The sequence below is a fragment of the Alexandromys fortis genome, unplaced genomic scaffold (assembly GCF_014885135.2).
Source record: "Alexandromys fortis isolate MF-2015 unplaced genomic scaffold, M_Fortis_MF-2015_v1.1 scaffold_242, whole genome shotgun sequence".
NCBI lineage: Eukaryota > Metazoa > Chordata > Mammalia > Rodentia > Cricetidae > Alexandromys > Alexandromys fortis.
In genome coordinates this window covers 820,300-834,799 of record NW_026068123.1, presented here as the reverse complement: position 1 = coordinate 834,799, position 14,500 = coordinate 820,300, and the positions used below count along the sequence as shown (strand labels likewise).

Sequence of the window (14,500 nt, the reverse complement as noted above, 5' to 3'; positions counted from 1 at the left end):
ACACCAGTAAGCCTCGATACTCTCTGATAATGGAATGTCAGTCAAGTTTGAGGACAGGCTCCAAAAGCTACACAGAGAAACACTGTCTCGAAAACAAGCAAACAAAAACAAAACAAACAACAACAAAAACCCAAACTTTGTCGGGAAAAACCTGGAAAATCACAGTATTCCTGATAGAGAATTTACATTGGGCACTGTCCCTTTGGAAACTTAATTTAGATGTTTTAGGATATGGACATCAACTTGCTAAGGTGTAAATTGGAGAATGATAAAGAAGCCCTTGGCTAAGGGAAAGAAGTCAGTCTGCAGCGTGAGGCTGAGTGCTCCTACCATTGGAAAGGCTAAAATCATCCTTAGAGTGCCTCTGTTCTCTTCCCACGGGCCTGCATGAACCCACACCCACTCCACCACAGGTAAGCTCCTCCAGATGGATTGGTTCGTGAGCTTGCCAGACTAGGCAGGGAGCAGTCTTCAATGAAATTATTATTTTTCTATCTGAGACAGGGTTTTTCAGTAGCTGTGGTGCCAGTCCTGGAACTGACTCACTTACTCTAGACCAGGCTGGTCTTGAACTCACAGAGATCCACCTGCCTCTGCCTCCCAAGTGCTGGGTGGGATTAGAAGCATGCACCACCACTGCCAGGAGAGCTTCTATATTTAGTCACTCTTACTCGAGTTAGCATTCTGCCATGGTCGCCTTACATTTGTTCATTCTACTAAAAGTTCAGAAAAGTAGTGAGCCCAGAGGAGAAACGAACAAACAAACAAAAAACAATAATGAAAAACCATCCAAAACCACCCAAACAAGCTGGGCAGTGGTGGCACACACCTTTATTCCCAACGTTTAGGAGACAGAAGCAGGCAGATATCTGTGAGTTTGAAGCCAGCATGGTCTACAGAGTGAGTTCCAGGACCTCCAGCACTACACAGAGAAACCCTGTCTCGAAAAAACAAAACAAAACCAAAAGGCAAATTCCAAACAACAAGCATAGAAAAAAAAAATCATCAGAGGATCCAAACACATCCAGATGGGGGAGAAGGCTCAGTCCGTGCATCATTTTGGTGTCGATCCCTGTGATAAAAACATCTGGAAGCAACTGGGGTGGTGAGGGTTTATTTGGTACACAGGTGATAGTCTGTGTTTTTGAGAGAAGCTAAGGTAAGGAGCTCAACACAGGGTCCAGGAGGCAGGGGCTGAATCAGAGTGCAGGCTGGTAAGCAGCTCACTGGCTGGCTTCTTCCACTTGCCCAACTACCTCTCTCATGCAGCCCAGGACCACCCGCCTAGGGAAGGGGTGGCTCTGCCAACCATGGGCCAGCCAATTACCAATTCAGAAACTGCATCACAAAGATACTCACAGGCCAATCCGATGGAGGGAACTCCTCAACTGAGGGTTCCTCCTCCCAGGTGACTGAGCTTGTGTGGTAAAGGGGGTAGCTGCCCTGCCTGAGGAAGTGTTTGATCCTTGCCTGCATGATGGAAAGAGAGGTCTGAGACCAACAAGCTGCCTTCTGCCTTCCACATGAACACATTATTTATTGTACTCTCAAGTGCACACACACAGTATATAAATATATGTAATATAAACATTTCAAGGAAGACCTCTCTGAGTTCCAGCGGGGTAGTGGGAGCGCTCTTGCAGTTGAAAGCAGTAACTGGGGTGTAGTTCATGAAGGCAGACTAGGGGGACCAAAAGGCAAAAGGGAGGGCATGTACAATCATTGTCACCAGTGAGGAGTGTGAGGAGAAAGAGGGATAGCCTGGCGGCAGGGAAAGTTGTTAGGGGCCAGAGGGAAAGGATAGTACATGGGGACTGTTGTGTCCATGCCCAGAGGAGATGATGCAGGCAGGACGGCGGCAAAGGGCACCTGGGCTTCTCAGCATTTAGAGTGACCAAGGGGATGGCGTGAGCAAGGAGAGTGAAGGGAGCAGCTCATCATAGTGGCCAGCGCCTTGTGTACAGCAGCTCACAGGTAGGTGGCCAGGGCCCAACAAAGGTGCACTTTTCTGAGAATGGTTCTTTTTGTATGGTATACATTGGTTCACATGTTCCACTTTGCACTTGGAGGCCAGAGGTCCATGTCTGTTTGGTGTCGTCACCATTTCTCTGGTCTGTCTCACTAATCCTAGAGCTAGCTAATTCAGCTAGGTGGCTTGGCTAATGAGCCCCAAGGGCTCCTCTGTCTCCACTTCCCCAGGCTTGGTTTACAGGGGGCACTATCACTGCTCAATTTTTTTACATGCATGCAGCAGATAAGCAGCCCGAGTTCAAAGACGTAAAGATGGAAGGAGAAAGTCCACTCTGTGAAGGTCTTTGAACTTTATACATTGTGTGACTACAGAGAGAGAGAGAGAGAGAGAGAGAGAGAGAGAGAGAGAGAGAGAGAGGCACTGAGAAAGACTGAGAGAAAATACTAATTCAGTAATACTGTCACAGCAAGGTGGTGGTGGCGCACGCCTTTAATCCCAGCACTTGGGTGGCAGAGGCAGGTGTATCTCTGTGAGTTCGAGGCCAGGCTGGCCTACCAAATGAGTTCCAGGACAGGCTCCAAAGTTACAGAGAAACCCTAACAAACAAACAAACAAAATAATATCTGCCCAGAGAGGCTGAGAATGTGGCTCAGAAATTAAAAGCACTTGCTGCTCTTGCAAAGGGCCAAAGTCTGATTCTCAGCATCCACATAAAGGCTCACAACCATCTGTAACTCCAGTTCCAGAGATTCAACACCCTCTTCTGACCTCCTAGGGCACCAGGGATGCCCAGCCATTCAAAAATAACCATACACATTAAAAACAAGCCTCAGGAAAGCCTTACTAGCCGCCACTTGGTGGCGCTGTGAGAACAGGCATGTCATTTTAGACACCCGTGGTTCCCTTCTGTCAGAAGCATCTTAGGTGTGTCTGGTTAAGACCTCAAACCACCTACAAATTGGCTTATTTATAATTTTTCCATTAATTTCAGCCTTTGGGTGAGACAGATATCTAAAAACCGAGTTAAAACAAAACCAGACACCAACTCATGTTAACTATTTTTTATTGGTATGATGACAAAATAAATTCCTGTAGATACACAACGGATATGGAGAAGGGGCAAGGATGTTTTGAAAGTTTTGGTCTTTCACATCCTGTCTGGAGTTTGACTTTTTTTTGTGTTTGGTACTGGGGTCAGACCCAGGGCCTCCTGATGCTAAGTAAGCACCCAACACCGAGGCAATCTATTAACCCTCAGTAGCCTGAAGCCATGGCCTTGTCTGTAAACTAGCTACTTTAAAGTGGAGGCAGAATCGTCAGCCTAAGGCGTCACGGCAAAACTACTTATCTTACAGATACAAAAATGAGGGCCAGTGAGATGGCTCAGTAGCCAGAGGGCGTGAGTCTGAGCCTCTCGGCCTATAGCTGATGAGACCCGGGTCAGTGCGAAAACCGTGCGCACTTGCAAGTTTTCCAGTCCGGTTTCCGTCTACGTACTGAGGCGGACAGGGGGAACGTGGGGCGTGCGCAGTCAGAGGGCCCACCCTTACTCCATTGCGTCACGTGATAACGGTCGCTCGGAAAAACCGCCACTGGGAAAAAAAACAAAACAAAACATATGCGTCTCATCAGGTGATACAGGTCTACCAATAGGGACAATGAGACAAGAAACAACAACAAAAAGTCCCTGTCACATGACAGAAGCGGTGGCCAGCCATTGTCATGTGACTCAGCAAACCCGCGAGAAGAGGCCAGGCATTGACGTCACGCAACCAGGCGCAGCTCCGGTGCCAACGTCACGTGATGAGGCCCCGCCCCCTCAATCACATTCAATCCCACCGCCCACTGGGGGCTGGGCCTAGGTCGGTCGCCCACGTGATGCGGGGGCGGGGCCCTGACAGTCACGTGGCTTCGCACCTCCCCGGCGCGCGCCCGCCCGCCGCTCGCCCCCGGCTCCTCCTCCTCTTCTCGCCATTGCAGTTGGGACTGGAGCAGCCCCGGCGAAAACCGCGTGGCCTTTTTTTTTTTTTTTTGAGGGGGCTGTGAAGACTGGTGAGCAAGAGGGCGGCGGCGGCTGAGGTCGAGGGACCGGAACGCCGACAAGGTAAGTGGCAATGTGGCGTCTCCCGCCTCCGCCCCTCCCCCCCGTCCGTTCTCCCACTTGTCAGCGCAGGCTGGTTGACGGGACGCTAGTGACAGGGCAGTTGCCATCCTGCCGAGCCTCTCCTCTGCTCGGATCTTCCTCCCCTCGGCGTCTCGCTCCTTCCTCCTCCTCCGGCCTCGCTCCCGCGCTTGGCCGTTACTCTCCCCCATTGTGCCGAGGAAACAAAATGGCGGCGGGAGTGCCCCTGTGCGCGCGCATCCGTGCTCCCCCTTCGTGGCCCCCTCGGCCAGGGCCTGGGCGCCGCTCTCTGGGGGTGCGCAAGCACTGTGATATCCCCCGCTTCTCGGGCTGCTTACTTTGTCCTAGGCCGAGCTTTTGTCTGTTGCTTCGACCCTGCGCACGCGCGCACGTGTTGAAGCACACACCCCCTCACATCCCGGGCATCCCAGCGAGCGCGGAAGGGTCGATCCCCCTCCTTTACCCGCGTTCTCTCTTTGTTAAGCTACATCTCTGGCTTCCAGGAGCCTGCCAGGTCATCCCAGTTCCCAAGGCGGGAAACATATCTTCTTTGTCCTGAGCACGGTCCTCTCCTTAGACATCGTTGAGGGAAGCATTTATGGATTCATCGGGTCCTTTATTAAAGCCCAGGTCTTTAGGTTTCCTCCAGTTGGAGACCCAAACTTAAGACTGAGTTTCTCCTTCTTTGAGACCAGGTGGTTTCCATTGATCATGTTTCCCAGGTTGTTTAGGCTCTGCCTCCAATCCTCAAGACGGTGATGTGGTGTTGCTGATCTGCGAGATTAGCATGTTTGAAGGCTTTCGAACGTGCGTGCTTTAGATTTTTTTATTAAAGTAGTTGAATGATGGGAATTCACCTTAGGTTATTCCACAATTCAGATAAACTATTTGGAGTGTATAACGGTCTGTTTGATTCCCCCGTTATGTACCCCAACTGGGGAAGAGTAAGCCATCTCTTAGTAAAATTGCTGGTAAGTTGCTACTTTAGGATACATGGTGGATCAGCAAGGAGGCCTCAGTTTCTGTGATATGCTTCTCTGTTGGGATTTGATGATTCTGAATGTGTCTTTTTGGTTCAAAATTCTGTTCCATTTGAAATGTTCAGTGTGATGATGTGTCCACAGGAAAAGGAGAGGTACTATTCCAAGTTAGGGTTCATGTTTAGGACCTCAGGTTTTTGTGGTGGAGACCCATTGTGGGTTGACACTGTTGTTTGAGTGTGGTCTTCTGCCTGGGGTAGCTACTGCAATTATCCAGCCTGTGGACGATGTGTGGTGGGCGAGAGCCTCCTTCACAGCCGCAAAGGAGAATGGGCACTGGCAGGTGCTGCCGCTCTTGTCCGGTAGAGCTGAGGTCTTTGCCCTTTAGCTTGCTTTGTGGGTAGCTCCTGGTCACTGGGGTTTGTGAATGGACTCTGCAGCCCATGGGTATTGGCTGGAAGTCTGCAATCCAGATTGGAGGCTGCTGATTGGTGCGAGACCAGCCTTTGCAGCACTGGGCGCTCCATCCCTCTTTATCTGCTGCGAGTTTGGACCAGTCTGGGGATCCCCACCTTATGGAGCTGAAAAGTGCCTGATTGTTTTCGGCTTTTCTGATGGATACCTGTAAGCAAAAGTTCCTTTGGCTCCTTTTAGTACTGTTTTTCTTGACTCATGTCATTGTGAATAAACTGTGCTTTACTTATTTCGTTCAAATTCTTCTGGTCTCAAAGTCCTACAAGAGTACTACTTATAAGACTTTTTTCCTCCCCCCCCCCTTCCCTTTTCATTTCTTTTTCCGATGCAGGGTTTCTCTGTGTATCCCTTGGCTGTCCAAGGAACTTGCCCTGTAGACCAGGCTTTTTTTTTTTTTTTTTTTTTTTTTTTTTTTTAGTTTTTCGAGACAGGGTTTCTCTGTAGCTTTGGAGCCTGTCCTAGCACTAGCTCTTGTAGACCAGGCTGGCCTCGAACTCACAGAGATCCGCCTGCCTCTGCCTCCCGAGTGCTGGGATTAAAGGCCTGCGCCACCACCGCCCGGCTGACCAGGCTGTTCTTGAATCAGAGATCACCTGTCTCTTCCTCCTGAAAGCTGGGGTTGAAGGCATGTGCCACTGCTGCCTATTCTTTCTTTTTTTCTTTTGGTTTTTCGAGACAGGGTTTCTCTGTAGCTTTGGAGCCTGTCCTGGAACTTGCTCTGTAGACCAGGCTGGACTCGAACTCACAGAGATCCGCCTGCCTCTGCCTCCCGAGTGCTGGGATTAAAGGCTTGCGCCACCACTGCCCGGCTATTCTTTCTTTTTTTTTTGAAGTATTGTCTCACTGTGTATCCCAGGCCGGGCTTGAACTTGGAATCCTTCTGCCTCAACCTTCTGAGGGCTGGGATTATATCTGTGTGCCACCACACCAGGCTTCCCGACCCCCCCGCAGGATTTTGCTCTATGGAGAAGGCATCTAGTTATGGTCAGGATCTGTTGTGGGAGTAAGGTGTAGATGTGAGTCTTTCTTTGGACAAGGCCCCACTGTGTGACCTCTTAACCCTTGGAGATCTGCCTTTCTTTGCTTCTTGAGTGCGGGGATCAACTGTTTTTGACACATCTGACCAGAAGTTCTTCTCTGGGCTCAGATAGCTTTCCTGGGCTTTCTCCCCATGTAGATGGAGTCTCACACTGAAGTCCAGACTGGTTGCAAAGTGCATTAACCTGAGTGCTGGGACTGCAGGCTGTGCTGAATGTCCTTTTTTAGTTCCTTGTTACTTTTCTTGTTCCGGGGGAGTGATTCTTATCCTCAAGAAATGTAGATTTCTCTTTCTTTCTCTTGCCTGTGCTGCTACTTTTTTTTAAAAAATATTTATTTATTATGTATACAATATTCTGTCTGTGTGTATGTCTGCAGGCCAGAAGAAGGCACCAGACCTCATTCCAGATGATTGTGAGCCACCATGTGGTTGCCGGGAATTGAACTCAGGACCTTTGGAAGAGCAGGCAATGCTCTTAACCATCTCTCCAGCCCCCCCCCTTTTTTTTTTTTTTGAGACAAGGTTTCTCTGTGGAGCCCTGGTTGTCCTAGAATTTACTCTGTAGAGCAGGCTGGCCTGGAACTACAGAGATTCACCTGCCTCTGCCTCCCTAGTGCTGGGGTTAAAGGCATGCGCCACCACAGCCCAACTAACACACTGCTGCTACTTTTTTATTATAAGCTGTATATTTATTTGCTTAGAGTCAGGATCTGCTATATATTGTCAGTTCTTTGATTACTTGAGCTATTCTGTATCAATATGCGTGGCCCATGAACTTGTAACACCCCCACCCCCCTACCCCCTCCTTTTCCTATGTAGTCATGTGTTAGCCAGCTTAGCCTAGCTTCAGCTCCTGGTTTAGACTTTACAGTGGTGGGGCTTTACAGTGTAGGTGATTGAGTGTTGTTTTTAACAAAATCTCTATTGCTCAATTTTACCAATAAAGACTTGGGAGAAAGACACTGGAGTGAAGAGCCTGCTAGCTCAAGAGAGGCAGAGAAAGCACCCGACTCTCCTCAACCAGTGTCCCAGAAGCCCCTTTCTTCTCCCATGCATTCTTTTTTTTTTTTTTTTTGAAAGCAGTTTTTTTTTAATTTATTTATTTATTATGTATACAATATTCTGTCTGTGTGTATGCCTGGTGACCAGAAGAGGGCACCTGACCCCATTACAGATGGTTGTGAGCTACCATGTGGTTGCTGGGAATTGAACTCAGGACCTTTGGAAGAGCTGGCAATGCTCTTAACCTCTGAGCCATCTCTCCAGCCCCTCCCATGCATTCTTAAACCAAACTCCTCAAACTGAATGCCCTTCCCTTCTACTTGTGTGTGTCCCCCATCCATCCTCCTGACTCAATCTTACTCTATGGTTTTTCCTTAATAATCCGGTTTACTCCCTATCAACTGGTTGCTTGCTCTGCCTCTTGACCTTTGGTTGACTTTATTTAATCCTGTTCACAATATTCAAGCAGAAAGCACTTGGATTAAAGGTGTGTGATAAGGCTGAGCTACACCACAGCAGAAACAGTTTTTTCCAGTAGATAATGCAATCTCAGGGTTCACACTATGATCACCCTTTTAGTCTAAATAAAAAGGAAAGGTTTGAACTCTAACAGTAAAACCATTTACAGTGTCTAGCTTGGTTATATTTGACAGTTTTAGGGTTTTTTTTAAATTTTGATGTTCTGTAAAACGTTCATGTCATTCTCATGAACTCAGCAATTTGAATATCCTGAGCAGTTTGTAGTCCGAAGCTGATCTTTGGGCAGTGGTTGTCAATTTAGTGGCAATCCAGGCTTGATAGAGCACAACAGTCAATCCAAAGGTGTCCATTGATTGGACAGAACCTGGCAGCATCAGAGGCATGGAGCAGGTTTGTCTAGTGGTTAGCATTACCACACTCAAGGTAGATTTGTCATTGCAGGGCATATCATCTTGGATGCCTCAAAGGTCACTGTTAGGAATGGTCACAGTTTATCATAGAAAACTACAACATTTTCAGCAGCTCTCTGAAAGGTTTGAGTACCACAATCTAGTAAGTACATCTGAGGTACATAAACTTGGTTCCTAGTTACCTGCTTCAGACTCAAACCTGAAAACATGTACAGGAAGCTAGATGAGGCTTATTTCTAGATTAGTCAGAATTCTGTATGACCATTAGTATTCCAGTGGAAAATTTATATGCATATGATCTTACAGGTTTTGAGACCATGTATACCTTAAGAAGTTTAAGAGAATCAAATGAAAACAAAAAGATTATGATGAGATTAGTGCCTGCTGGGAATTGAACTCAGGACCTCTGGAAGAGCAATCAGTGCTCTTAACCTCTGAATCATCTCTCCAGCCCCCACCATCTTTAGTTTTTAATTGAACTGGTACTACATAAAGACCATTCGCCACTTATGTCTATAGAGGGCAGCAACTACAAACATTTGGGAATCTGACTGTCCTGCCTCCAACTCCCCATGGTTATCTGAGGAAGGTCGTCTGTCAGGAAGGGTTAGCTAGCTACCCAGGCAAAATGGTGGAATGGGTGTCAGCGTTAGCTAGTCTGCGACTACGAGCCAGAATTTCAGGACAGTTAGCTGGAGGTGGGTGATACTGTTTGTCCATTTTACTCCTTTTTTTTGGGATATTTTCTCTTGATGATCTTGATGATCCTTTTTCTACAGATGTTTCACTTGTCCAGTGGTCTCTGGATTTTTTAGTTGGATGCAAAACCCCACCTCAAGTGTAACTCTGGATGGGGGGTGGTCCTTTTTCAGCAGGTTGTATCTATCCTAGAGTGGAATGATTTTTGGCAACAGAAAAATTATTATCTTTCATTTAAGAAAATTCTTTTGAAATTTTGAAACTAAATATCCCTTAGTGTGTGTGCATAAATATACCTATATTCCTCCTCTTTATATATAAATTCAAAGTTTAAGTATGTTTATTTTTAGATCACAAAGGACTTTCACTTTGAATTTCAACCTGCCTTTTTCAAGTGGTTTTTTAATTTAAATCACTATAATTCTTGTGCCAGTCTTTGCCTACCAAATGTTGGGACTAAAGGTGCGAACCACCACCTGGCTATGGATTCCTTGTAGCAGTTATTCTTCTAGGGTTGTGCTAGTTTAATTTGCTTCTCAATTTCCCCTTAGTTTTTAGTGTGAGGGGCAAATTTTCAAGCTTTTTAATCCGTAATCTATCATTCTTGCTGATTTATTCTGAATTTTTTTCCCTGTCAAAATTTAATACCCTAGCTGGGCAGTGGTGACGTACACCTTTAATCCCAGCACTCGGGAGGCAGAGGCAGGTGGATCTCTGTGAGTTCGAGATCAGCCTAGTTTACAAGAGCTAGTTCCAGGACAGGCTCCAAAACCACAGAGAAACCTTGTCTCAAAAAAAAAAAAAAAAAAAAAAAAAAAAAATTAATATCCTATAGTCTTATTAAACGTGATGCCAATTTGTCCACTATTTCATTATTTTCAGATGTTTTATTTGTCTTGCCTGTATGAGCTACATAAAATTTGCTGTCTTTGCTCAGTTTTGCCATTTCCATTCATGCCTCCCATGACCAGATATATTTGACATTTATCTGCCATTTAGTGGTTTTCCATTTTGATGTTCATATAACTGATTATACATGGCACCATAAATTGGAACAAGTAGATATTTTCCTTTTGCTTTCCTAGTTGTTTGTCTTATAGCCAATAGTGCCGTGCTAATTTTTGTGGATCCTTTCTCAATATTGGCCATTCCATTCCTCTGTCTATAGACTGCGCTTTTCAGTTTTGGTTCAACCAGTGGTTGATGAACTATCAGTAAACCGTGGGTTAGCATTGATCCCCACAGTTCAGTAGGTGCCTCTCTTGAGGGGAGGGGTGAGAAGTTTAGGGTTGAGGATTATGGGCAACTGAGCTATTTCCTCAGGGTGGGAAGGCACAGACCCCTTTGCTTACCACATCTTGGTCACTAAGAAATTCAGATAGGTACCAGTTTCACTATAACACCTTTCTTTCCGTGGCTAAGCCTGTGAAAGACTCTGCCTTTGAATGGATTCAATCCATCATTGTAAGGGGAGCTCTTATGACCATAGGGTGGTTGGCAATGACTGAGTGAATATAGCTTTCTCCATGTCTAATAAAATGTTCACGTTTGTTTTTCTTTTTTACTTTTTTTTTGGGGGGGGGGCATCGGGATAGGGCTTCTCTTTGTAACTATCCTGGCTGCTGACTGTCCTGGAACTCAATTTGTAGACCAGGCTGGCCAAACTCAACTGAGATCTGCCTACCTCTGCCACCCAAGTGGTGGGATTAAAGGCTTACGCCACCACTGCCCAGGTCAGATTTGATTTTCTTTTTTTTTTTTTAGATTTATTTATTTATTACGTATACAGTATTCTCAGTATTTTGTCTATAGGCCAGAAGAGGGCACCAGATCTCATTACAGATGGTTGTGAGCCACCATGTGGTTGCTGGGAATTGAACTCAGGACCTTTGGAAGAGCAGGCAGTGCTCTTAACCGCTGAGCCATCTCTCCAGCCCCCTCAGATTTGATTTTCAAAGAGAGAATATTTATTCTCTATATATGAAAAGTGTTTACAATAGAAGCCAACAGCAAATGTTGGTGGATTGGATTCCTTTTTGCTTTATGAAGAGTCCCAGTTTCCAATTCACCAATAAACATATCTAGAATTAGGGTATTGTCTGATTCAGTATTGGTCAGGGTTACATATCTGGAGAAGAGCTTACCGGCAGTCACAAAAACTGCTCTTTGTTCCTGTCCCCATTTGAAATTAGCTGCCTTTCTAGAAACCCTGGAGAGGGTTTTTATAATAATCTGTAAGTATGGTATGTGATTTCTCTAGTGTGTAAATACCCTAATTAGGAGTTGTATCTGAGTTTTGTCCCTGGATGGTGGCATTAAAAGCGTGCGCTACCACCACCTTATTCACTGTAAACTCTAGAATATAGAGAACAATTAATTTATATAGATCCACTAGTGTCTGCTGGGATTAAAGGGCTACCAAAGCCCTGCCCCAATATTTTATTTTAGTTCCAAATCACTCCAGGCTTAGAGATTTAGAAAATAAGTTTGAACTATAGTAATCCTTTGAATTTACTTAAAACATCTTAATCTCTTAACTGTGTTTTTAATACCAAACAACAAAAATATCCATTAAGAAAACAACTCCAAAGTTGATATCCAGATGATGTGGGCCACGTGGCAATCTACAGTCTTAACATCCTAGAATGGATTTAAAGACGGTTTAAGGACCCCGAGGTGGTGGTGGCACTTGTCTTTAATCCCAGCACTTGGGAGGCAGAAGCAGGTGGATTTCTGTGCCTTCGAGGCCAGCCTGATCTGTAGAGCTAGTTTTAGGACAGCTAGCGCTGTTACACAGAGAAACCCTGTCTCTAAAAACACACACACAAAAAAAGGTTTTAGATAACCCATTTTTTGTTTCAAGTCAGTAAGGCAAGTATGCATTTGTAAATTATTGTTTGAAAATATTAATTTTTCTTTTTTGTTTTGGTTTTTCAAGACAGGGTTTCTCTGTAGCTTTGGAGCCTGTCCTGGAACTCACTGTGTAGACCAGGCTGGCCTTGAACTCTCAGAGATAGCCAGCCTCTGCCTCCCAAGTGCTGGGACTAAAGGCTGGTTTTTTTTCTTAATCTGCTTACTTCATGTCAAATGGTTGCTTTGTGTGCCTCTTGACATATGGTTGGCTTTATTAATCTTGTTTACATTATTTAAGCAGAATGATCTTGGATTAAAGGTGTGTGCTAGGGCTGAGCCACACCACAACCTGAAACAGTTTTTTCCAGTAAATGCAGTCTCAGGGTTCACAGTGTGATCATATGTCCTGAGGGGATTAGAACTTATTTTTCCTATGTTCTATACATTTGGTGCTTCCCCCACATCATAATGTCTTGGGAGAAAAAGATTTATTTATTGTTTGCAGTGGATTAGAGTTAGAGCAGAAAGAGATTTGACTGAAATCTCCATAGTGAATGAAGAGAGTTGTGGCTTCTGGAGAGATGAATGGACTTGAGTTTTGCTGCAGCCTTCTGCAGCCGTGGTTGCCCTGCCTCACCTTCCTGCTTCTTTAACAGTGTTGAAATGATAGGTTTTCTGGTTTTCTGTCCCTTTAAGAGACAAGCCACACCCACTCCCTCCCCCTCATCTGCCAAGGCAGGCTGATGCTGATCTTCAGCCTCGGTCCTGAGCTTGCTCTCTTTTCCTTCTTCCTCTCAGAGAGGCAGCTTTGCTGCTGCCTCTCTCCTCACTTCTCTGCTTCCCCCCTCCTCTGTCTCTTTCTCCTCTTCTCTCTCTCACTCTCTGTCCCCCCTTTCCCTTCCACAAACCCCTGAATAAATATTCAACCTCACTCTGCAAGTCGTGCCTATCCATGTCTCTGTCTCCTGCCCGCCTGCGATGTGTCTCCCTGCCTGGGACCAGCCACTGCTCCAGGACCGCAGCCACCTCTGGCTGCTCCCAGAGCCCGCTGCCTGCTGCCACATGGCCCACTACCACCATTTGGGACCTACAGCATTTCTGCTGCCTAGTGCCACCCGGGATCTTGCAGCATTTTAAAAAAATATATAAAAGTAGGGAAGGCAAGGGTGTGTGAGCTTCATTTGTACTAAATTTTTAAAGTATCTAACAGTTTGGATATGTTAGGTCCTTGAGATTTTACAAGACATCATGTCATAGGTGATCCTTTTTATAGCAGTGGAAAGCTGGACACTTTGAAGTCCAGCTTTTCTGTGTGTGTGTGTATTTTTGCCTGCATGTATGTTTCTGCAACACTATGTCTGTGCTGGTACTTGAGAACAGAAGAGGATGAAATTGGAGTTATAGATGACTGAACTGCCGTGTGAGTCCTAGTAATTGAATCCTTGTCTTTTGCAAGCACAGCACATGAGCCTCTGAACACACGAACCATCTCTCCAGCCTCTAGCTTCTCTTTCTTTAATGTCTTGTGGAAAGGATGTCCAGTTGAAACTTTTCTCTTATTTATGTCCAAATAATGAAGATAATGAAAATACAACCGAGGGCAGTCAAGATGGCTCAGTGGGTAAAGGTATTTGTCACCAATCCTGAATTCACATAAACCAGGACTCCCAAAAGTTCCCTGACCTGCACATATATTTTGTAGTATATACTCAATGAACAAATGTAACAAAAAATTAAAGGAAAAAAACACAACTAGGTTAGTTAGTTTTTAATGTCTGTGTGTGGGTATGTGCAAGTGTGTACTGGTGGCTGAGGGGCCTGACGTGTTCCTTGCAGCTGAAGTCCCAGACAGTTGTGAGCCACTACCCATTGTGGCTGCTGGGAATCAAGCATGGGGTCCTCTGCAAGACCAGTATGAGTACATAACCACTGAGCTATCTTTCTCCGGTCCCCCAAGGTCTCTCTGCATCCTTTATTGAGCTAGGGTTTCACTGTGTAGTCCTGGCTGGTCTGTGGCTTCTGTGCCTCAACTTCAGGAGATGCTCCTGCCTCTGCTTGCTAAGTTTTGGGTGTGTGCCACCTTTCTTTTTTACTTTTCTTTTTCTTCACTTTCTCCCTCCTTCTCTCCTCCTCCCTCCTCCTCCCTTCTTCTTCCTCTTCTTTTCTTCCTCCTCTTCCTAATGCTTTTTTTTTTTTTGAAACCTGGATTGCCCTGGCACTTGCTATGTAGATGAGGCTGACCTAATCTACCCACACAGATCCGCCTACCTAGAATTACAGGCGTGGGCCACCACACCCAGCCAGATTTTCTTTCTTAAAAGATTTATTTTTGTTTGTGTATGTGTATGCATAATGTGAGTACAGGTAGTCTCAGAGGCCACAAGAGAATGCTAGATACCCTGAATCTGGAGTTATGAGGGTGCTGGAAACTGACTTCAGGTCCTCTGCAAAGGCAGTACATGCTCTTTA

The 14,500-nt window shown here is 45.6% G+C and overlaps 1 protein-coding gene across 8 annotated transcripts in view; it reads left to right on the top strand.

Moving 5' to 3' along the window:
- Positions 1–3,888: 3,888 nt before the first annotated feature.
- Positions 3,889–14,500, top strand: part of Ilf3 (interleukin enhancer binding factor 3) — a 43,297-nt gene continuing 32,685 nt past the window's right edge. For 4 of the 8 annotated variants that reach the window (XM_050125505.1, XM_050125504.1, XM_050125503.1 and 1 more), the window contains exon 1: positions 3,891–4,076. The gene's annotated coding sequence lies outside the window, so the exon portion shown is untranslated. Of the gene's footprint in view, positions 4,077–14,500 lie in introns of all 8 variants that reach the window. The other 4 variants (XM_050125508.1, XM_050125507.1, XM_050125510.1 and 1 more) reach the window with 2 other exon arrangements.